The sequence below is a fragment of the Phlebotomus papatasi genome, chromosome 1, assembly GCF_024763615.1.
Source record: "Phlebotomus papatasi isolate M1 chromosome 1, Ppap_2.1, whole genome shotgun sequence".
Classification (NCBI taxonomy): domain Eukaryota; kingdom Metazoa; phylum Arthropoda; class Insecta; order Diptera; family Psychodidae; genus Phlebotomus; species Phlebotomus papatasi.
Window position 1 is genome coordinate 86,167,742 of NC_077222.1, and position 26,217 is coordinate 86,193,958.

The 26,217-nt window shown below is 33.0% G+C and overlaps 1 protein-coding gene across 2 annotated transcripts in view; it reads right to left on the reverse strand.

The window, feature by feature from the left end:
• LOC129797908 (uncharacterized) overlaps window positions 1-26,217 on the reverse strand; it is a 269,671-nt gene that overhangs the window by 203,966 nt on the left and 39,488 nt on the right. The window lies entirely within an intron of this gene.

Here is a 26,217-nt window from a genome sequence, read left to right on the forward strand (position 1 = left end):
AAAAGGAAAATGGGCAAAGGTAGTCAGGTACGTCCACCAATGAGATCTACATCATTGAATGGGCATTGGAATGAGTAAAACCTTTTGTTCTAGAACCAAAGAGTCTGGACAGAAAAACATATGTCTTTACACTGCATAACATGTGGTGGAGGGCATAGGAATGTGAGGGTTCTAGATCAAAACATTAATCATTATATCTCAGAGATCTAACCGAATTTAATCACTGAATACTCAATCGAAAGGTCTCGAAAAATCCTACAAAATAATCGAATAGATAGGTTCGCAAGTCAGCCGCAAGGGGCACTCCAAGTCAGTACAGTTTTCAAATAATAATAAAAATGTTAGGTTTCGAAATTGTTCATCCGATTTTAATGATTTTATAATACGTTTGTATGTCTATGCTAGTCCACTGAAGAAATGATCGTCAAAGTCCAAGTATATTTTAGAAATAAAAATCAGTGTTTGGTGCTACCTCATGTTCGGCGGTGCCCCAGTTTCTCCTATACATGGTTTAAAAGCTTTCCATAAACGTTGATCCCATGCCTAGTTTCTGATTTCTATTTCACTTCAGAGAGGAGTTAAAGTGGAAAAAAGTCTTCATTTTGTATGAAGACTACTGGAATAATGGATGAGGGAAAGGGGTAGTATGTATGGATTAAATGTTTATGCGGTACATCATCCCCATGCCAACTTTCATGAACTTCCGCTGATCTTGAGTAATTCGATGTTAAAATAGTATTTTTTCTAAGGAATAAAGGCATTTTTATAGGGACTCCCGGCGAATATCGTTCTGGGTCTCGGCTGTTTTTCATCCTACACGATTAGTTATAAAATGCACCTAATCTCGTCTGTGGACGACAAAAGTCTTAACCAATTAAGATTCTCCTTTATGCAAAAGACCTATAACAATGATACTAAGTCGACAGTGTATATGGCAGTTTGAGATCTTTACTGCACAATTTTTCAGGCTAAACTAAACATTCTCTAGTAAATATTAGTTTGATTCTATATATATGGACCTAATAACTTTAAAGAATAAGCCTGCTGTCAAATGTCCATAGTCCGTTCGATCCAAAAAGAAACTTATTTCTACAAATAAATATAATATTTCAAAATTTTTTGCACGATAGTTTGTATAAAACTTCATTGGAAAATATCTAACATTTTAAGATATCGTTTTTAATTTTAATTTTAAGTACTATTTTCCACCAGAAACTAGTTTTTTTAAGTCAAAATTGTTTATTCAAAATTGTTGATATTTCATCGGTTTTCCTTGCAAATTTTCTATGAAAAGAAGTGCTATCTTTATTGTTAATGGCGCGTAAAGTTTCTAATTAATATAATAACCTATTCCGTAAACAAAAAGTGCTTTTGTGAAACTTGTGCAAATATGCAATAATTTGGAACTCTAAAACTAAATCTAAATGGACAATTTTCCTGGGAAACAGTGAACAATTGTAGTTTCAGGAAATACTTCAAAACCGAAATACTTCAGTTTCATCGAACAAGAAATAAATGTTTCATTAAGGCATTTTTCTGAGGATCTAAATTCCCAGACCAAAAGTTTGGTTATTCCAGAAAGTGGCAAGGATGGTAAATTTAAGGAATTTTGAAGTGATTTTGTGATAAATTGCAAATTGTTGAATTTGCCGAATCCTCGGGGATTGGTATTGGGACAATGGATGTCTCTACCCAAGCAACATTTTCTTATCTATATTGTCTTGTACAGAATCTATCCATCGCTATCTACTTATAGCGTTCTTGGTGCTACTAGGGGAAAGGCAAATAATTTTGGACAGTTTCTAAATTTGGACACTTTGAGGATAAAATTGGACACTAAAAATTTCGAATCATTAATTTTTAATTTATAAAAGTTGTGAAATAAATTTTGACAAAAGTAAAAACTTCATATCTCAAATTTAATATCATTTTTGGTCAAATTTACCTTGTCTATTAATAAAAATAAAATGTTTCACTGATCAAAATGGAATGTACATATTTACAGATCAAAAATGTAAATTTTTTCATTGATTAAATTTCAGGGACATTTAATTGTGTCAACAATTGTAACAAAGTCTATGAAATGAACACATACTCTCGGTTAGGTAGTTGTCTTCCACAAAATGTATGGGAATAGAATTAATGAAGTGAATCGGGCGTACAGATGCAGTGAAACGTTAGACAATTTTGCAAAGGATCTATTACAGTCGCTAATTAAGCATAAAATGTGAAACAATCCTGAAATTTTTTTCATACGAAGAGCAATTACATAATGGGAAATGCATGTAGTGATATTTTCCTGAAAAAAAAAGAGAGCAGATAATTCAACTTTTGATGAGCAACATAGCCCATTAAGGGTTTTAGCACAGATAAATTCACTGAAAATGTTAATAGCTGTTCAAATTTCTCTTTTAAGTCTCTCTTCCCCTTCAAACTGTTGGCATTAATTTACCAAAGGGGCTTTTCACTCCACAACCATACACAAATCTTTTGCCTTTCGAGTGTGTAAAAACTTTAAAACATTACATTTTTATTGCTGAGAATGAGGAACTTGAACGAGCAGTGGCGAAAAAGCACACGGAAGTGCTTTTCCAATTTCGCACTTCACTTCCACTGGAAAATACATGCGATTTATATGTAGAAAAGTTGAGTGCAGAAAAAAAACGCGCAAAGGACAGAGAAATGAAAAGTAAAAGCTCTTCAGAAGATGCTTGAATACTGTCCTCAAATACATTTGGTTCTAATGTGTTTTATATTTAGTGCACGGGAGCACAGAGAATCCATTAACTTGGGGTATAAAATTTTAATTAAATGTTTATGATTGTGCATATGATGGGGTAATTCATTTTTCAATTTGGGAAAAAAAGGGTTTCCTGGATCAGTTAAATTCTTTTAACTGAAAATTCATTCGCATCATTTTAAGGTTAAATCGTAAAATCTATGAGTACTTTTTGGGTAAACTCGGTAAACTTATCACGTATAAAAAAAACGACACAGAACAAAAAAAATTATAGAAATTTCACAATGTATTGAAATCATCATACAATTTTCGAACATTTAAATATGCCCATTGTAAAAGATAAACATTAAATCACATGGGCACTATTATCACAAGGGTAATATTTTTGCAACATATCAAACATTTTATGTTTCTCTGCGAAAACATTTTACTGTTCTCTTTAGTACTTTTAATTAAACCGTGCTCTACTTCTATGGAGATTTTTAGTGCCTTGCATATATGAAATAGTTATGTAGAGATAATTTGAATTGGAGCACTGAAAATGTTTCTTCCAAAAGCGAAAGATTCATATTGTACGAATTTATATCTGAAATTTCATTCTGAGAGGAAATCATATATTTTGCAATCTCATGGAGATTTTATAGATTTGCCATTCGATATAAAGCTTTTGTCATGTAATTAAATAGTTGATTTTCAATGGAATCGACCTTTACTGTCGAATTTTATGTTGATGCACTATAAAATGCATCAAGGACAAAATACGTAATTAAAATGATTTAATGCACATTAGAAAAGGTAAAGACGACTGATCGATATGATGATAAAATATTTATACGGATGAGTAGGGTAGTTTCACACATACCATTACCTTCGGATATCACTTTTTTGGATAATATTTTTGACATTGATAATTTATTTAAGCAAAATTTTACCAAATATAGGTGTTCAAGGAATTCAATTTTTGTATGATAGCGGCCACCGCCGTCTTAGCGTTGGTTACCAACATCCAGAGTAAACATAGTGGACATCTAGCGGACAATTCTAGTGGACAATTTTATCATGGCAACGATTTAATATCCTTTTAGTTTTATTTTTACTGATCAATATTGGTCAGTTGATTAAAGGTCCTTTGCAGAAATTTCCTTTACCAAATCCTTTATTTGCAAATGGTTAAATATTCTCGAGGATCACCCTGAAGGTATGTGGACTTTTAAATGGTACTCCAGTATCCCCTAAGGCCAAAACCAAAATTTACAACCCGATAACGTCAGTGCTAATCTCAACCAAGCCTAGTATTTGATAAAGTACCGGTAATTGATTTTTTAGTAAATTATAATAATAATAAATTTATTCAAGATCTACATTTCCCCCCTTACCATGCGTCTGCCGCCGTCTTAGCGTTGTTGACTAGCCTCCGAAGCCAAACGGCAGAAATGCTTCTTCATTGGCTGTGTAATCTTTGAAAAAATTTCAAATCTAATGACATCTATTTAATTTTTTTATGGTTTTTAGATTGAGAACCATTTCAAGTCGAAATTTAATTAAAATTCGCGGTGTGTTCGATGCCGCGAGTTTGAGCATTCTACAAAACTGGCAACCTTTGCTATCTCTATTTTTATTGTTCATACTTAAAAAGAGAGCAATATAAATGTGTAATTCATCAATTTTGAATTCCATAGTTTAGAACTTATGTATTACAATCTCTGCAGTGTAATGAGTTCTAAATTATATGAGAAAATAAAATTAAAATGAAATGGTTTTACTGCGAAAATTTAAATGGTTTTCTGGAATTTTCATTGACAATCATCAAACAGAGAAAATTCCAGAGAAAGTATATAAGATTACGAGAAGAATATTAAGTGCTGCGGAAATTTTAAAGTAATGTGAATTATCATAGTTTCCGTAATGTGATTATTAATCTGTAAAATTGTTTTTTTTTGGCTTTGTGATTTTATTGATTAAAACTGCATTTAGTTGGACAGAGTGTAATTGGCAGATTGAAAGCTCGTAACACATTGGGTTCATTTGTCTAATTCACTGTCGGATATAGAATTCAACCTATTATTGGCCCCCAATGTACATAATAGCTACCATGGTGCTTTTGCTAAATTGGCACAAAATAGTGCTATTATGGAAATTAAAAAAGCGGGAACTAATTAGCAAAAGTCAGTTGCAGTGAGCATGAGCCAGTGTTGGAGACAAAGTGTTGGATGCTCTCTTGCCACTCACCCAGAAGCCACACCTACTAGAATTACAATTATTCTTGACCTCATTCGCAAACATGGTGTGATGTCCCAAGGGACGGCAGATTGTGCGAAAGCCTCATATTACGTGTGGTGAGAAATCTCACTTCTTAATCTGTTCCCAAGACTCCGTCGCATCGCATTTGAGGACAGAAAATGTGAACTTCTGACGATGAGAAACAAAATTTCTCCTACCCTGGGTAGAGTTTGTTCTTTCTGTTCGGACACTTTAGAGATGGTTTTACTTGAGCGAGAGATAACTCTAGCCGTAAAAATTATCCCCCTATATGACCAACTTTCTGATAATTTTCCAATACTGGTCATATACCTTTCACGTATCCAATTCAAAATTTCATCAATTTCTCGGCAAATTGGATTCTATCGCATTTAGTCTAGGGTTCCGGCGCCTCAAGAGTAATTAAAGAAGAGACCATATCAGTGACTTTGCAACACCATGAACTTGCAGTCATTAAAATGGTCATTAGGTAGATATTTCAGTGTGAGATTGGGGACTTTAATTAAAGCAAAGGAAATGCTTTATTGTTTTTCCTCAAGTTTGACAATTAAGAAAGCATTACTTGGCTGCAAAACCAAACTTCTTGCTGAGTTTGCACTTATCCTGAGTGCCAGTGATTTAATTCAATATTTCCATTTCTCATTTTGTTCCCATTGAAATATTACCCTCTATTATTCACTTGCATTTATTGTCATAACTTACAGTGATAGCTCTTTTCCTAATAAACTTAGTAATTGTATATACATATCACATAAGGATGGTTATTTCGTGCAATAAATATAACAATAGAAAGTCTAGGAAGTAGATATATACAGTGGCCGATAAAAGAATTAAATCGCTTTACTCCTTGCAGAGCTTTTATCATGAAATAAAGTCAAAACCAAATTATTAGTTAGATTTATAAGATTTATCATATTTATGTGTCTGTATATAAAGTACTGCACAAAATTGTGTCAATGTTTCGACATTTTCTATAAAAGAAACTATATCTCATGATCTAATTCATACTTCAACTTTTTTTTTCTTAGACAGTCCTATTACAAAACTACTAAACCTACCCTATTAGGATTTTTGAGAAAGTAACTTTTTTTCAGAGCCCTTAGAAGTTTACTTCCAAAAGTTTATTCACACATCCTTGTTTGTTAGTCAGTTTTTATCAAAAATAATACCGTAATGCTTTAGCCACTGTTTTTAAAAGAATCGGTACTTTAGAACTTTTCCCTGTTCCCAGAACTAAAAACACACGTTAAAATATAACATTTTATCACGGTTTAGTAGAGAAAGATTACATTGTCGGAAGAGCTAAAAGCCATTTTATAAAGAGCAATATCAGAAAGACTTCAATGATTGATAAAAGCTCAAGTACAAGAATATTACATCTGAGACTTTAAATGGAACAAAATGAATTTCAATGAATAAATAAATATTTTTCGAGAAAAATAAAAATTCACCTTACTTTTTGAAACCCCTCGTACATCCATATTCAACTAATAAATTTTTTTTCGACAAAATAACTGACAAATATGGAGTAGGTCATTTAAAAGTGATTAGACTTTTTATTTGGGTTCCCAGTCTTTGATTAAATTAACAAATCGGGATAAATAAACAAAATCAATTATATATAGCGTACGGCCTATTCGACACATGATAACCCTGTAGACGGCTGTATCCCATCAACACAAATCCTTCATTCCTTTGACATGCCCCACCCCCTATCAACCCAAGGTGGATGCTGAAGGTTGTTATATGGTGCTCTTGTGCATATTATCTTTTTCATATGGTGCAATTAACACCAGAACTACAATGAGTGAGCATCAGTCGCCGTGGACGATTCACTCTCAGGATGTTGTAATAAGGGTGGCAGCCTCAGTTCCTCTTTTTCCCTCCATAAGTTTTAATTTTATTTAGGTGAGCCCGGAGAGCCCCATCAGGGCTTACAATTTAATGGATTTGGTTTAAAATTTACTTTCAGAGTGGTTTATACAAAGCAATAAAATTGACCGAAAATAATAGTTAAAGGAATAACAGCTTTAGGAGAGAGCGATTAACCATATACAATCCAGCTGAAGGCTTGGCATAGAAGGAAAAGCTAGTGAAGCTTTCAGAAATAATTAATCATTTTTAAATCAAATTTTGATATTCGTCACTTTACTATTGGTTGTATCGCGTCACCTAATTTATCTTCGACTACGGATAGTTTATTGTAATATTTATAAACAATATTAACTACCTTCATAGCCATTCACCCCCTATTGGACATTTTATAGTAACGGATTGCAAGATGCGGTAGACACTGCTAAATCTTTGTGAAATAATTCCAAAGACTATCGCTTCATTTTCTTCTTTGCCGGGGCATAATACGGATCGTTTATGGTTTATCGATCTCTCCTGTAACTATTGTTCTTTGACTATACGAATCTAACAATTTCTATACACGGTAAAAAAATTCGGCACATATTTGTTCCAAAAATTAGCTCGTCCACGGACACCATAATTTTTGGCACAATCTTGTTCATTTTACGAGACTCAAAAAGATACCCAATATTAGTAACGAATTTGTTTCAAAATGTAGCTCGTCCATGGACACGGAAATTTTTGGAACAAATATGTTATAGATGTAGGAATAATATTGTTATAAAAAATGTGTACCAATTTGTTCCTGATAGTGGGAACAAACCAGCCGAATGCAACAAATTCTGTTCCAAATTTCAGGAACAAATTTGTATGAAACGAAATCAACTCAAATTTGTAGACATTCCACTGTATCAAAACTGTTCCAAAAGAAAACTCTACAAAATTGTAAATGCATTTCATAAATAAACTATAAAGAAAACTTTTTTTAAACAAAAAAATATCTTTTATAGGTGCAAATCGATTCCAAAAAAAATTGTCCCAAGGAAAACTTATTCCAATATTTTGGTCAGTGTCCAAAAGTTTTTACCGTGTAGGTTAGCAAATTGTGCAGACCTCTCTGACCTCCTCATAAAATTTTCTATAACCCTCATTACTGGATATTGTTAAGGACCTTTCTTCCTTTTCTTCTAACCCTCTTATATCTCCAACATAACATGTTTTTTTGTTTATTTCATTTAAATCGGGTTCATCAATTTTTTCCATTTTTGAATATGTTCTAAAGAGTATTTCAGTAAATTTTACGTCGGTATATGTTAATGATCTCTAAACATTCTTTCTTCCGATTTTGCAATGTGTAATTTTAGTTTACTCTAAAATTATTTGTCAGCTAATCTGTAATCTTAATACTAAGGCTAGCCAGTCATCTATGCGGTATCAGTATCATTTGGAATATTTAACAAATTTACAGTGAAATAAATTATAAAATGATTCTTTGATAATTGTAGAATTAGCAGCACAATGGAATATTAGATTGTTAGAAGGATTTTATGCTTATCGTAGCTTTTCGTCTATTAAGATTTGGTTTCATAAACATTCATACTCTTTTGTTAGTGTCAAGTATCGGTTAGTTTTGTTATTAATTTTTAGTTCGTAAAATAATGTCTGAAAATCTTCCACTTGCAACAAAGCTCTGTTGTGCTCGATTTCCTGAATTCCAATTTTCTGCAAAGTTAGGATATCTTGTAACTGTTCTAAATATAATTTGGAATTTTTAGGTATTCATGGAATTAGAATCGCAATGTGCATAATGTAGCTTTTAAGACTGACTCTATTATTTCAGCAGCCACTGTATACGTTTCTAAGGAGATTAAACACACATAAATGGGACCTATTTGGCACATTTTAATTTATTTCTAATACTGAGGTATGTGGTTTTAGCACTTGATAACAAAACTATTACACAAAGTTAGTAAAAACGTCCTACAAATAAATATGTAAACTTGACTAGACTTTTTAGAATGTAAAATATTTTGGTATCCATATGTGCTATTATTCAAAATTCTCAAAAGTCAGTAAAGTTATTTCTGAAGTTTCATACTTCTTATTGTGGCAAGAAAATTTAATCCAGACATAAATATTTAACGAAGAATCCTTTTGTTCTCACTTTCAATTGGTATAATATTAAATTTAAAGTCTGTCTATTAACAATTTCATCAAGTCCTTGAGTGGAAGCAATTAAACAGTGGCATATAGTATGATTCTGCCCCAAAATTCACTGCAAGTAGCAGAGAAAATTGTTTCAACTTGTATGTATTCTCTCATGGAATTAGTTGTCGCTCAGTGACATACATAGCAGATTTGCTACACAAGATTGCTTTTCGCCACTACATAACAATGGCATGAATATGTCTATCATAAGTAGTGTAAGCTCAGACGAAAAGTTCTCGGCTTGCTGTTGTGTGTTATACGTTATACGGAAGTTTTGATATTTTAATATTACATTTTCTCCATAGTCATTCCGTTGAAATTTCGTACAACTTCCACATACCCTCGCACTATATTAAGGTTTGAAAAGTTATGTATGCTGCTAATTAAGTTTCTTCCACCAACTAATTGATTATTTGGCAAATTCACGAATAATAAATTACATGGATAAGGGCATGTGACAATTTTTCTCCCACGTCCTGATTTCATTTAATGGAAAACTGTGTCAATGCTTAAATGAGATTTTGCGATTTTTCGTGAGGATTTGCCAAAAATTTTAATTGGATTCAGTTACCGAAATAGTACAATACCCAGAGGAAAATAGGTGTGAAGTAGATTTGGAAAATTTTCGCAAGACCACTGTGGGAACAAGGGAATTTTGCGTGGTTTTGAAAATGGGGATGTTAATGATGGCTAGAGTATGACTAACATAGAAAACCATTAACTCTGAATAACTTTGTGAAACGTGTATTGCAGAAATTTCTCACAAACTTCTACATATTTTACCTCACACGCACCATTCTGTGCTAGACCCAGCAGGAGTTTCGGTGATTGAATACCATGGTAAAGTGCATACTTGGCGGAAAATTGCCCTATTTGCGGTTTTAGGATATCACATGAAAAATAAAAGTACAAATCATTCTTGTCGATTAGTGCTAACACCATTAGATTGATCTTTCTGTCGGAGGGAAAATTAGGAAAATTTGCTGTATACATGTAATTTGTTAGTACATAGCGTGGTTGGTATTCTAAAATTGACACAGTCATTTTATATAAGAACCTTTTATTTTCCTATTTTTTACTAGGTTAGAGATTTTCTTATAATTTAACCAATTTAACCATTCTCGTGTGAGATTGATGTCATTTTTGGATTTTGAAATCATATTTGATTAAAAAAAACACATTAATAGTGAATTCTCAAGGGACGTGGTCTATTTCCATACACGTCCTTTCCTTCAGACCTCCTCGCAATCTAGCAATGAAATTTGGTTTTTCTTTTTGTAAAATATGCCACTCGCTCAAATTTTATTTTACGAATGTTTCACATAAAAAGAAGCCCATGAAGCCCATTGCGAAAATGTGACATATGCGAAACACAGTTGAGAAAGAAAAAGATTGAAGTTGTGATTTTACGAAATTTTCAGTAAACCAGGTGGGGATTCCGGAATTCGTCCAGAGCTTTCGGCTCGGTCTCCAAGACCGCATCAGTGGTCAAGTCTTTCAAATGTTCTCTGAGATTCGTTCATAAGTTTAATCCTTAAGTTCTAGAAGTAAGGAAAAGCTTACGAACAGGTTCTTCCAAGTACTAGTCCGTTCGCTGTGTAAAAAAAGAAGAAAATTATAGCTCCTAAAAAAATTCAAAACTGATGCACAAGAAAGTAGAGGAATTAGTGATAAAACCTACAACCTGAGAAAGAGCATTTCCACCGTTTGGATCTGGAGGTTGGTCACCAACGCTAAGACGGCGGTGGACGCGAGCATTGCTTTCTGACAAATCTTTATACATATCTTAATATGGGTCCCGGTCAAATTCCCGAAAACCAAAATCCCGAATAGGCCAAAATCCCGAAAGCCAAAATCCCAAATTCTTAAAAGTGTCATAGCTACTCCCGCGATTGCACCCGCGCTTGCTGGAAGCAAAGGGAAATCTTCTGTGTTTTGGGAAATTATTCTGAACATTTTCCTCCATATAATTTTATCCCTTTCACGATTTTGAACATTCGAGATTTTGGCGTTCGGGATTTTGGCTTTCGGGATTTTGGCTTTCGGGATTTTGGCTTTCGGGATTTTGGCTGCCACCGCTTAATATATGTATCCTTTTTCTTCTGCTTTCAAGAGCACTAGCTCAAAAGCATTGTTATTAATAAATAAAATAAAATAAAAAAATAAAAATCCTAAAGAAAAGACCAACCAAGAACCACTGAGGAAGACACGATAAGTGTCGAAAGCGCTGGTAAAACTGTTAGTTTGATTCATAGGATTTAATCAACAAATTCCGACACTCACCGGAAGGACAGATTGTCCTGAAAAACCTAGCTTACGAACAAGAGAGGGTCAAAGTCACCCACAGAGGACAAAGTCACCCGCACTTACGATACTTACGGTGACTACAGATCTTCGGTAACCCCCTCCCTCTCTTATAAGGAGCATCCTTTAACAAGTCATATTACCTCATCCTTTCTAAAATCATATTTTTTGGTATTATCTCAAAATTGACCCTAGCGATTTCATTGATTTTCGGATATTTTGTCTAGTCCACAGCAACATTTTGTACATAGAGGCCTATGCCCGGAAAATTCGACATTTTTTTTCTACAAAAATGGACCGTTTTAATAGGGAAATGCATACAAAGGAGACCACTCTTGCTCTAAAGCATCTCTATTATTATAAGTCGAAGTGTAAACACTTTTAGAGGTTTATTTCTCAATTGATGTTGTCATATTTGGATTTTTTCGAAAGGTCTTGAAATTTCCAAAAAAAATCTCAGAATGAGCACAGAAAATTAGAAAATCTTCTGAAATTTATATTAAATGATGAATTTATAATATCCTCCCTGACCATATTATTTGCAGTGAAATATCAATGAGTTTTTTTCCTATTTTTTGAACTTTTTTTTAATGAAGAAAAGAATTGCTATTAAAACTTACATAATTTAAAATCTTTTCCGCCTAAAAACAATAGCTGCTACTTCTATAGGGAAAAGTTTTATATTTGAGCCATTTTAAATTTAAAATCAATATCTTGGCATGAGCCTTCTAATTCCACAAAGAAAAAACCACCACAGTCAACGAAGAAACTTAATGGTGGCAATTTGTGCCTTAAAATAATAAGTGTCTACCTTCCATTCGTCTCACACCTGAGTCCTTTTTCAAAGAAACATATACACATAGAAATTCTTTAATCATTAAGAATTTATTTCAAACAAACGTAAAAGTGTGAGTGTTGGTAGAGAGTGTGTTTATGTATAATTACAATCCATTTGGTGTGATAAATTGGCAGAATTTTCGGTTATACAGTCGCGAAGGTGCTCTAACTTGTACATAGTCATTAGGTTTAGAGATTTGTCTTCCCCAACATCACCGGTTGGGATACATTTTCTATACCCAGGGAAAGCAACTCAACATTGCCAGCATTCTCCGTAGTACCTCTAAAATAATTATTGCCCTATTCAGACGACTTTGAATTACGCCAAGGATATAAAAGCAATGTGTTGCTTTGGATATACATTTTGCGGCATCAAGTCACGAATATGCCACCTAATCACTAGGGAGAATTTTCCAGAATCACGTGATGGCTAAATACTAATCAAATCTCCGAAATCCGAGTACTTAATCCAATCACTTGATATTTTAATGGATTTAATTAGGTATTTTAACATTTTGATTATTGCCCATGTCAAATTGGACAAGTGTAGCTCTCGTGTTAATGATGTATGTGGCTTTAACGGAGAATTCACAAAAAAGTGAGTGAGTTTAGTTAAATAAATTATGTATATGTATTTTCTATCACTTTATTTTAATTTGCCAAAAAAAAACTCTGAATATCCTACGAAAATCTCTTTTATAATTGATTTTGGAAATTCTTCCAGTCCAATTCTGATACATAAAGAACTCCATAACGATCGGATGGTCCAATCGAAAAAATCAATTAATGGAGAATCATGCAATATATTGCTGAAATATAAATCTGTTGGGCAATATCATGAAAATAAAAATATCAATTTGGTTATTAATCCTCCCCGAAAGGCGAGCTATCGTGCTCCAATAAATATTGTTGTAGTCACATAATATTTATTTTTCTAGGAAAGTTACGTGATAAAATATTAATAGAATTCTACGTGAACAGAAAGTATCACCCCCAAACAATATGGTGTTGAATATGAACGTGTAATACTGGGTAGAATTCAATACAGTACACCTATTGTATCGAATTTCTGCCTTAGACAATTAATAATGGATTTTATAACCAGGATAAACAATAGGACCAAAGATATAATACGATACACTTACAAAAGGGCATTTTGCAATGTGAATATCTTATAGGATAGTTTTCAGCAAGAATCCATAGTCCTATTATAATGCGCGTCAATCCTCATTACACCTAGAAATTTATGTACAAAATTTTCAGTCCATTGAATTACCTCTCAATTTATCCTACACAAATCAAGCACAAACAATAGGCAGCAATTAGGATATTGATCAGATATTCACCTAGTTTGAACAAAACAAGTTGTATCGATAAAGGTGAATAAACCAGAATTTCCCAATTAATTTAATTATAAAGTTTGAATTTCTAATTTGACAATTTATTTAAATTTTCTAATTAATTGATTTTCCATCATTTCCATAATTTTAGTCAAATATGTTTTTAAAATAAAAAAAAATACTATATTTCTTCTATTGTTTAAAAGGAAACCAGCTTTTTTAAATGTTCTATCATCTAATAGCTAAATCTCTAAGAGGAGGCTTTGTAAGTTACCGGGAACTAAATCTTAGCTTAATTTTTTCTCAGTTTTTACTGTTCGAACTCCACAGAGAAAGCAATATGTTTTATCGATTTTGAGTACACAATATAGGGGAATGTTGGCATGGTTCGAATAGAGTGATCCCTTCTTACAACGCATATTTTCTCTTTGTTTACAAAGAGCTAGTTCGTCTTTTCTTAGCTATAAGATAGATAATTATGAAGCTCATGAGACGAGATAAAAAATGGTAAGTCAGCTCTTTGCAAACGAAGAGAAAATTCACATCATTTGAAGGTTCGCTCTGTGTGAACCATGCCTACATTCCCCTATATTTTGACACCTTACCACCTAAGGAGTCGTATTTTGGTAGAATTTTGAAAATCTGAAGTTTCGTGTTTTTTGACGACACGCTATTTGTCCGTCTATGCGTCCGTTCGGCCGTTACCTCGTCTAGAACCCAAATGGTTAGAGGTAGAGGCTTGGGACCTTCGGGGACCCCCCCCCATAAGTTGACCCTGGGACTATTAACCCTCTATCAGGTAAAACCGACTCAGGACAGTCATCACAAAAATCACATTTACTGCGATTACAAAGTATCTATTCATTTAAAATTGCTTTTAGTCCATTTACTTATAAACCTATTAGTTATAAACCATGTTTCTTGGAGACGTTTCGCGCAATTTCTTGAATTTTTGAATATGTTTTAGAGATCACCTAGACCGACATTCGTCCTTATTTGAAAATACAGTTATATTATTCCTAATAATGTTTCTTCAAGGTTAAAAGTTAAAAAAAATCTAGAGAGTGTATTTATCAATAGAATGAGGTCACGTTTGGGCTCGTTGGAAAGTTCTTGGAATTTCCGACAAAACTGAACTGGTTCCAATCGGTTACGAACCGGTAAATGATAAATGATGCGAAAGTATTTTTGAGTAGTAGTATCTTCAAATCCCACTAAGTACACAGCAAAATTTTTTTTGCAGTTAATCTAGGTTTGGCGTTTGGCGATCGTTTGGATCAGCTAATCACGCTTGTATCACGTTGTTTTTACTACTGTTCTCGTATTAATTGGATGAAGGCCTAGCGTTATACATATAGATTTGAGACTCTCCGGTATCGGCCAGTGGAATACAAATCACCTCACAAATAAAAATACTTTTTCGGTCTTGCCCAGAGCTTTCGGTCCTGGTACAAAAAATAAAGTTTAGTCGACCACTAAAGAAAGTCCGTATCCAGAACCGATAGCTCTGGACAAGATTGATAAAGTGTTTTTCTTTGGGAGATGATCTATATCGTTCTCGTATGTGATCCATTGTTCATCACCAGTCACCATCCGTTTCAAAAATAGGTAGTTTTCTTTGCATTTCAGCAAAGAATCACATAAATTAATCAGGTCTGAAAAATTCTTTTGGGACAATCGTGTATTACCCATACATGTAGCTTCTTTCTGAGACAAGCCTTATGGAAATGGTTCCAAACTGTTTTCTGTAGAGGTAATAAGGCTAAAGTATTAAAAAGTTATGAATTATATTGAATTTAGTTAGTCTTTAAAGTTATTTCTGACCAATTTTACTTTTTGTCACAGCCTAAAATAGACTATCTTACTGACCACATATTTTTGTCTTTAAGAAATATGAAAGGTTTAATTACACATAAATTAAACTGATATCCTGTTGAACAATTTTTTTTTAATTTTTTGGTGATTTACAACAATAATTTCGGATTTGAAATACTTTTAGAAGTTTCCAATCTCTTTCTGTTCACTTTAATTAAAAAGTTCATAGAGGAGCTTATATGAATATATAGTTCACGGCTCTATAATGTCCTACTTGAAAATTATTGCAAATTAGTATGATATAAATTTCAATATGACGAGTAATTTTCATTAAGCCATTAATTTTTTCAGCTAATCCTGTTAATCCTTAACTATGCAGAGCGCACAGCCTATTCGACAATTGTTAACTCAATTGCCATGAACAGTTCACTTCAAGGAAGTTCTAAGAAGGATTGCACTTTCAGTTTACCATTCCCCTTTAGAACTTGTAATTATCATCTAGTTAAGCTCCATCACAAATGGTTAAAAAGAACTACGACACTAAAAGTAGATTGGATTGTATTTTGCTCTTGCCAGTAGGGGAGACTGGGGCACATGTAACCATTTTCGATAGATGCGAATTTGAGGTGATTTTCCAAGGACACCGTGATTTTTTGGAAAATATTTCTTAGCTCATGTTTTACCCTTGGGTATAGGCAATATATCGAAGGTAATGCGGATGCTGGAAAACAATTGAGTTTTCCATAAAAATAAAATTTGTGTCCCTGTGCATTTTTCTCTTTTCACAAAATACCTGGGGTAGAAGTAACCACTTTCTGGGGAGGATGTAAACACCTTTTTTCCCACCCTTGAAATTAACTTTGCACCACTCTCGATTATTTTAATTACTTAAGAGATATATAAAGACTGTATATTATTCAAAAAATCATGACACTTTTTACAAAGAATAATTAAAATAGCAAAAAAACTAAAAGCATGCATATCAAAGACATTTTTCAATGGATTTTCCCCATATTTTGACATCATGTGACTTTTTATTTAACACAGCGCCACCAATTTTTTTCGTAATCTATGAATTATAGATATTTCGCATGAAGGTCAATTTCCCGCTCTTTTACCTACTCATTTTGTGAAATTGAAATTGCCTGATTACATCTACCCCAAATGCTGTTTTCTGACCAATTATTAATTCTTTTGAAATAATGAGAATCTCAATTTGTCTAGTAAATCCATAAATATAATCCTAAAAGATGTAGGAAAGAACTGGTATTGCTACATTTCGATTATTTTACACAGTTTTTAATTTCCAGGTAGAAATCCAAATGACCAAAATAATTGAAATATCAAAATTTTCGGGAAAAATGATTTTTATTTTTAAAGTATTAGGATTTTATTGACCAATTCTTCTGTGGACATACATCCCCGTGGTGTCTATGAATGCTTATGGGTTTTATCCTCTGGAGTCTTAAAATTAATGAAAAAAATTACAGTGTTTACATCTACCCCAGTTTACTACTGCCCCAGTTCCCCCTATACAAAATTTTCTCATCTCAGTGAGAATTAATTGTTTCATGTTGTATAAACAAATTTACCACAAAAAGGAAAACGCCAGACAAGATACGTTTACGTGCAATGTTTTAATAACATTTCACATGTTCATACTTTGTACATATGAAATAGTGGAACATCATATCATATTAAGGCAGCTAACACCTCTGATAAAAACGGAAAATGCAAGTTATCTGAAGAATTATATAAGTTGTTCATGAAATACAACCCACACCTGATTCTAAATGTTATAATCGTTATAACAAGGGCATTGTCTTTAACGTATAAACACTTCCACTATAAATACTTCTTGTACGTTGAGACAGTTAATTTTATAATATTGATCGTTGGAATTTATCTTCAATCAAATATTCATTATAGTTGTAATATAATTTCAGATATAAAGGTACTTATATTAGTGCTAAACATGATGATATTCACATATACTCATTTATACAGTAATGTTACAATTAATGTTCGTAGAATTTAATTGCAACATCAAATGCATACTAATTAGGAGGATTGCTCAAATAAATCAAAGTCCCTTGTATTTGAGAAGATATTTCATGAGATTGACCACAATTTAGCTCAAGCCCCTGATTACTATTTACCACTGCAGCTCATAATAATGAATTGCAAACTCTAAAAGATATATCTTTTGAGAGTTTCACAATAGTCCTTAATAGCACGGAAATTAAATCGAAATGGTTCTCAAAGATATCATTTAGTGACTCTTGAGTAGATTAATAAAATGTTCTATGGAGTATTATTTACAATAGGGCTTTTTGGTAGGATTATAATCAGTTTTATGTATGATGGTGAAATCAATAGATGTATAGAATTCTTCCTAACACTATATCGGTAAGTAAACTAAAATTAATCCGAAAATGGATGACTATAAATCAATTTGCTGGGGGTGTATTATGCACCTGGCATTTTCTGGATTTTCTGGGTTTTATTGTATGACCCATCCCTCCCCCATTGAAATGGGATTTTATTCCAATTTATCCACTCTGTGGTAAATCAGCACATTTAGGTTTTGGAACGGAGTATTGAATCTGACATCAACGATTTGTTATGCGTTTTACGGGTTTAACCTTCTCACCCCTTGGGGGCTTTGTTTTATGTTATGTCATAGTTGGAGTGTTAGTATATAATACTCCAACCCAAACCCTATCAAAAATTGTTTTATACCTTCGGGATCACCGGAGATATGTATGGATTAAGGGGTATTGTCGTTAAATTGGAAAATGATTTGAAAATTTACCTGTCGATCATAATCAAATAATGATAACATTTCCTTTTGTAATAGCCCTTGGGGGCTATATATTACCATTTCTATAGACTCTTTATAAGGGCCTTTATGTTTCACAGTTTCTGCTAGATACACAGTGAGAAATAGGGCAATAAAAATTGTCAATTTTGTTATCTTACGGTAGCCAATCCAGGATAAAACGGAAAGTTCTTAGTATCATATTCTAATGCATAAAGATCCGACATTCATCCGTCTTATATGATTTTGATAGTTCTCTGAAGTCGACAATATAAATTAGTTATCATGCCAATACATGATTGTCGGCCAGAAAAGTATTGTCGTGCGTTTGGTGGGATTGGAAGGGGATGATCTACCTAACAAAATGTTCGTAAATCGTAGGGGAAATGCTCATAATTTTGTCCGGTTTCTTATTTTGGACACTTTGAGGATAACATTGGACACTAAAAATAAATTGATTAAAATGATGGATTTTTATTCCAATATTTGATGAATAATGAATTCTATCTAAATATTTGTTCTTTTTGGAAGATTTTAACACTAAATACGTTAAATTTTGAACATGATTTGAGTTAAAATTGCTTCGTTGAAAATTCAGTGCGAGTAATTGCTTACGAGAAATATGACAGAACTTCGTGTTTACTTCAATCTTATTCAGATGTGGTGAAGTACTAACAATGTTTCTTCGCTTTTTTTTAGTGATATTATTGAATATTCATTGAATATTGTGTTGATTCACGTTAGTGGTGTTTTGTAAATTTGACCTGAAGTGAGATTTGCCTTGTGAATTAGATTTTTCGTGTGAAAAATGGGAATTTTTCTAAAAAATTCACCAGTGAGGTGATAGCCCTTATTTTGGACAGGTGTTTTTCTCACAAAATTTCGTGAAGTTTTAGCTTTTGTGATGACTAGGTTGGACAAATGCCTGGAGAATCAAAGGAGCATCATCTCTACGAAAGAGATGTAGCAAGAAATGTTTTGAAAGGCTCCCGGAAAGCCCAGGAAATGAGCGAATCCACACGTACATGGAGTACCGAAGTCAACTCCCTTTAATGAATGATATGGAAAGTTTCCGGGCTTCTTGTGACATTCTACGTTTCCCTTACATGAACAAAAAGAGAACTTGGTAAGATTGGTTCATGAAGTGAAGACCAATGGGCATCTTCTTGAAGCGGATTAGCTGTCCAAATTTACAGCCAAGTTGTCCAAATTAATGACCAAGTTGTCCAAAATAAGAATCAAATTCACCTCTACATATCAATTCATTTTTAAACGTATTAAAACTAATTTTAATAAAAATAAGACGATAAATAGCTTGTTAAGTTTCTAAATAACCCTTCTGAAAAGAGAGTAACAAAAAAAGTCAATTAGTATTGAAAATATCGCACTTCAAACTTGGAACATCGATGCTTATAAGCAGACTGGACAAAATTATGAGCCTTTACCCTATAACCCACTAAAAAGTTCGTCAAATTTTGTACCCTTTTCACAAACATTGTAAGTAACATGATCGCTATACAATTATTTTTTATTCTTTTATAAACATTTTTTCGTAAATGTTCGTAAAAACACAGAAAAATATTCGTAAAATTTTGTCGTTCGTAAAGTTTCACCAGACGAGCAAAAATATACGAAGATATTTTTGCGAAACAATAAATGCTCGTCAAGTGATAATGTTACGAACAATGTTTGTGAAAAATGTCTCGTAGAGTGCAGAGGCCATAATGATTTAGAATGAAAATCATGGATTTGTAATGAAATTCTTCACATCAAGTTCAATCTAGATCATAAGTTGCATTTTAGTAGAGTATTTGTTAGAACATGTACCAATAAAACTAATAGAATTTTTATTGCTTATTGCAAATGAAAATTTGAGTTGAAAATATAGCTCTCAATACGTATATGATACACTGTTCCATAGTAATCGTCAATATCGTGTATGAAACGGAAAATCTTATATAAGAAAGATTATTAGTTTTCAAGTTTGACGCGTTGACGGCAAGTAAAGCCTCATGAAAATTTTATGTAGTCGCTGCATAGAGATGTTGCGAACTAGTTACAGAATGATTTGAAAGAAGTGAAGCAGTCATTGGTTTGAGATGGTACACAGAAAAGCACATAGAGTAAACTGATCCATGCCATAATCAAATAAAGTGATGATATGCACCAGCAGTTTTATACTTTTATATTGCGAAAACACCCTCAAAATGTAATGTTTTCATTCTACAAGACGTATCCCTTCGGACCAATTGCCACCCACTCTATTCTGCTCATAAAAAATACATTCCATATTATACGATCTGGTGTGATACATAATGTATCAACATTGCTATGTATACCCGATTTTTCGTCCATAGACAGCCCCCATGCTAAAGATTACATATAAAAATATTTAGCCTTGTTTGTGTATATTGAATAAATATTATGGATAAATATCATAAAGGGAATTGCATTTGAAAGTGACACTATTTGTGCCAAAGGAAAAACATATCTGTTATTCCTCGTTTTCTTACTTCCTGTCGCCAAGATATTAAATAAATGGCACGTTTAGTGCCATTTTATTATTTATCTATCTCCATTCTGTAACACTCATATATAGTCCGAAATTTCTTCCACATGATCTCCAAGCACTCCAACCACGTCTCATGGCGGAGAAACTCATCATGATGTATTGTAAATCAAATGCCTCAAGGGTCTATCTGTCTCTCTGTACCCACTCACCCACACCTTAACTAAAGAAAACAGAGTAAGGGTTTGACCAGGCGTGACGGTCACCAGGGATGGATAACAGGCTGCCTGTTTTCCGACCACCAATTCGACAATCCATGAGGAGACGTATATGAGGCCTAAAGCTCTCTCTCCAGGAAGTTGTGATGACATTCGAGATTAGGCTAAAGCCACATAACCAAGGGGTTAACAAACACCCCTGTACGTATTCCGAAACTTACGGTTGACAAATTATAGTCATAATGTTAACCGTAGGGAGCTAGGGTAAAATACTCTTAACTGCAATTTATAGAACTTCCGTAAGATGATTCCCAGAAGACCGTAATTTCCATTTTCACTAGCGACCTCTGATGAAATGCAAAAATAAACTGACCAACTTTTAGGATGAAAATCAAGATTATATTTAATGATACGTCAGAGGGAAGTGGGGTATCTTTGAATTGAGGCAGCTTTGAAATTACGCTTTTCTGCTATTTTTAAATGAAATTGGATCTTATTATTAATATAATTTAGCTTCACAAACCAATTGCGAAACTAATACATTATGATAAGGCTCAATTCCAAAATTTAAAACTAATTTTCAAATAGAATTGAGCCTTATCATAATGTATTAGTTTCACAATTGGTTTGTGGAGCTAAATTACATCATAATAAAATCCAATTTCATTTAAAAACTGGAGAAAAAAACCTCATTTCAAAGCTGCCCCAATTCAAAGGTGCCCTACATCCCCCTATATCGGATCTCCGGCAAATCTGATTTTTTCTCGTATCTTCTATTTTCTTTTTGTGAGAAAACAGAAGATATAAAATCAACTTTTGATTACTAATACAAAGAAGTAGAATTCAATGGGATAATGTAGAATCGTACACAGTAAAAAAATTTACAACCACTACGATTGGTAATTTTTGCACGAGCGCTATGGTTGTAAATTTTGTGTATTGGAAATGTTGTGTATTGGCAAAGTTGTGTATTTTCAATTTTATAAAATGGCTTCCTGTCTATAATTTTGATTGTAGAGCAATTTTGTTCGGTTTATTTGTATTATCTGTGATATGCCTCGGTATTAAACTAAGAAAAAAAGAATAAAAAAAGGAAAAAAAATAAGAGAGAGTCTAAGACTTGAACCCATAATCTTTGCGTTGATGGTCTCGTGTTGTCTGCCTGCGCTACCGACTTGCTTACTTCTCTTCAGCAAATGGCCAAGAGTTGCATCGTTAATTTTTCTAATTTACATGATGCTTCCTCTGTTTTCTGTTATTACATAATTATTCCTAATTTTTCACGACTGAGGCACATTTTAAGAATCCAATGAATGATTCCAGAAGACAATTAGGCAGTTAAAAATGCAAAATCTATCTGAAATCTTAGAAAAATTGCAATAGTAAACAATGGAATTTTGACAGTTCTCACACAAATATTCCAATACACAAATTTCCTTACACAATACATAATTTTACTAGCATTATGTTAGTATCGTACCACCACTATGATAGTAATTTTACAATTTACAACCATATTGCTTGTGAATTTACACAACTTTTCAAATACACAACTTTATTTCTCACACAATTTTTTACTGTGTACCTAAATCGAAGTTTTGAGATTCCCAGACTGGTTCGAAAACGAAAATAAAAGAAAAATACCATGAAGAAGTGTACTTCAGTGCAGAGCTTATAATTTATCGTGATCTTCTTTCTCTATTTGCCTATCTAAATAGTGAGTAAATCTTAAAATTTGAATTTAGATCCGACTACAAATCACCTCATTATACCCGAAAATTGAATCTTAAAATATTTCCTTAAATTAGTAACCACTCTAATGCAAAATCCTTCTATGAGACTTTTCGTACAAGGGATCTATATTTTTACTAATGACACAAATTTTTAAGATAGGTAATTAGGTATCCACCTCATGACCATGTCACATAAAAGATTAATATTAAGTTTAATACTTTCTGAACTGCGAGAATGCCAAAAAACATAGCAAGTGTTTTATCTTGCCTCTCTCTCGTGTTTCGCTCGAAAACTGACCGAATCATAGTTGACACTCATGGAAAATTGCTCGAATTGCCTGTAATACGATTCAGAAAGCAATTAATACGAACAGTAATATCTTGTTCATGGTATTACTTCACTAGAGTGTACTCTTTCTAACACACGTGATATTCCATTTGAAATTTTGAATACTATATAGGGGAAATGCTCATAATTTTGTCCAGTTTCTTATTTTGGACACTTTGAGGATAACATTGGACACTAAAAATAAATTGATTAAAATGATGGATTTTTATTCCAATATTTGATGAATAATGAATTCTATCTAAATATTTGTTCTTTTTGGAAGATTTTGACACTAAATACGTTAAATTTTGAATATGATTTGAGTTGAAATTGCTTTGTTGAAAATTCAGTGTGAGCAATTGCTTACGAGAAATATGACAGAACTTCGTGTTTACTTCAGTTCTTATTTAGCTATAGTGAAGTACTAACAATGTTTCTTCGGTTTTTTGAGTGATATTATTGAATACTCATTGAATATTGTGTTGATTCTCGTTACTGGTGATTTGTACATTTGATCTGAAGTGAGATTTGCCTTGTGAATTAGATTTTTCGTGTGAAAAATGGGAAATGTTTTAAGACATTTACCAGTGAGGTGATGGCTCTTATTTTGGACAGGTGTTTTTCTCACGAAATTTCGTGAAGTTTTAGCTTTTGTGATGACTAGGTTGGACAAATGCCTGGAGGAACAAAGGAGCATCATCTCTACGAAAGAGATGTAGCGAGAAATGCCTTGAAAAGTTCCCGGAAAGGCCAGGAAATGAGCGAATCCGCACGTACTTGGAGTATCGAAATCAACTCACTTTAATGAATGATATGGAAAGTTTCCGGGCTTCTGTGACATTCTACGTTTCCCTTACATGAACAGGAAGAGGACTTGGTAAGATTGGTTCATGAAATAAAGAACAATGGGCATCCTATTGAGGCGGATTAGCTGTCCAAATTTACAGTCAAGTTGGACAAATTAATAAACAAGTTGTCCAAAATAAGAGCCAAAGTCACCTCTACTTATCAATTCATTTTTAAACGTATTAAAACTAATTTTAATAAAAATAAGACGATAAATAGCTTGATGTTGAGCTTCTAAACAACCCTTCTGAAAAGCGAGTATCAAAAAAAATCGATTTGTATTAAAAATATCGCACTTCAAATTTGGGATATCGATGCTTATATGCAGACTGTCCAAAATTATGAGCACTTCCCCTACATCTCTCTCCGGCTTTTCTTAATATTAATATTAATCTTATATGTGACACCGCGGTCAATATTTTATATCCTTATATTTTCATTGAATAACTTGAATATATATTTTTTAAATTATAAAATTTATGTTATTGAAAGTCTTTGCCAAAAAAAGTTTAATGTACCCAAATAAAACGGAAAGCCTACATGGCTTTCTATTTTAGTCGAGACACACTTGGGTGGATAACAACACAGAGCATGGACCACTCAGGTATATTATCTAAGATGCTGTTGGTTCTTGGGATAATTTGAATAGAAGTTAACCTCTGTCGGAACACTGATTGCCTGAGAAATAAATTCTCAAGAGATATTTGTCATTTTAAGTATTTATCAACCCCTTGGAGCACGTTTGGTGGAGCAAATGGACCTAACAGACGCTTAGGCCAGTCAGAAAAGTTTTCGAAATGTTGACCCGTTTCTCGAGACACTTTCACCAAATGTACCATCTCCGATATAACAATGACAAATCCATAGACAGTGTAATAAATAAATTTTGATTGCTGCGAAAATAAAACGATTGTATTCTTTATCCATTTACTATACGAAAATTGTATGAGAATATATATAAAATCTCTTGGTTGTTTATGATTGGATTTCTATATATGCGCTTTTTTTTACGATTTCACGAGCGACAATTTGAAGCATAATACACCAGTGACGAAGGGTGGGGATTAAAGAAACTGTCAGAAACACAAGAAAACCCATTGAAAGAGCATGACAACTTTTCTATCCACAAACAATCACGTAAAAAATTCATATGTTTTGCGATAAGCTCGAAAATGGCAAAGAGAGAAAAAAAATATCCCCAACAGGGACACATATGCATTCGCAATATGTAATGGTAAATTCAATATTCTCGAATGAGAGCCAGATATATAAAAAATTTAATTTACTTTAATATTTTCAGAAATTATAATAATATGCATGACGTGACACAAATGAAAACTGTCACTCCCACTGGTCCATTCAACTTGATTTTATATTTCACATTAATTCCCTTTTATAAAATGAATCCCCATGGAATTAGTAAATGACCTGATAGGAATAAAAGGAATAAAGGAAATAATTGTTGGAAAAAAATTAAAAGCGGAATTGAGGCTGATTGTTGGATTAACGTTACGTGTACAATATAGGGCAAGCTGGGGTAGTACCGGAATCAGACAAACAAAGTTGAAATTGAAATTTATAGAAGAAATCTTGAATGAAAAATTTGAACCTTTTGATTTTTATGGTTGATTAATACCATGCAGTTTCACAAAAGAGAGGTGCCAAAAGATTTCGCATTATTGGTTTGTTTATGTTAATAAAGTTAAATTAGTGGTATAGGTATCTTATAGAACAGTTTTTGTTCCACCCCGTCATGATTTACTCAACTAAATTAACTAATTTAAAACAATTTTATAGCACTTTTAAAAACTCACCCTATCAAATACCCTAGAAGATTTTAATTAACTAATTAGCGGAAACTGGGAAATAAACATAAGGGTAGTTTTAAACACTGCGAATTTTAATTAGATATTAGACTTAAATGGACGAAACCTACGGTTTTATAGATCCTAGGGATCATTATCCACTGAAGAAATAGTCGACATATAGCCCAAGTGGTGTATATATAAAAGTCAATATTTATATTTGGGGGAACCTGGGACACAGCCAAACACTGCGATTTTTAATTAGATATTAAACTTCATATGACGAGACCTATATGTATCCATAGGTCCTATATAGGGATGCTTGCCTACTGAAGATATGATCATCATAATCCAAATAGTTTAGAAATAAATATCAATGATCGGTACTATCCCATGTTCGCTGGTGCCCCAGTTTTCCCTACCCTATGTTTACAACGGCCTTAATTTCCCCTATACACATGGTCACCAACGCTAAGAAGTTTGCGAACGGATGGTACAGGTACAGTGGGTTAAGTGAACTGATTTGTTATCTAACTGCTGGAATTCAAAAAGAGTGCAGTAAATAATAATCTGCTTTTTCAAACATGTTACCGGGTTGGA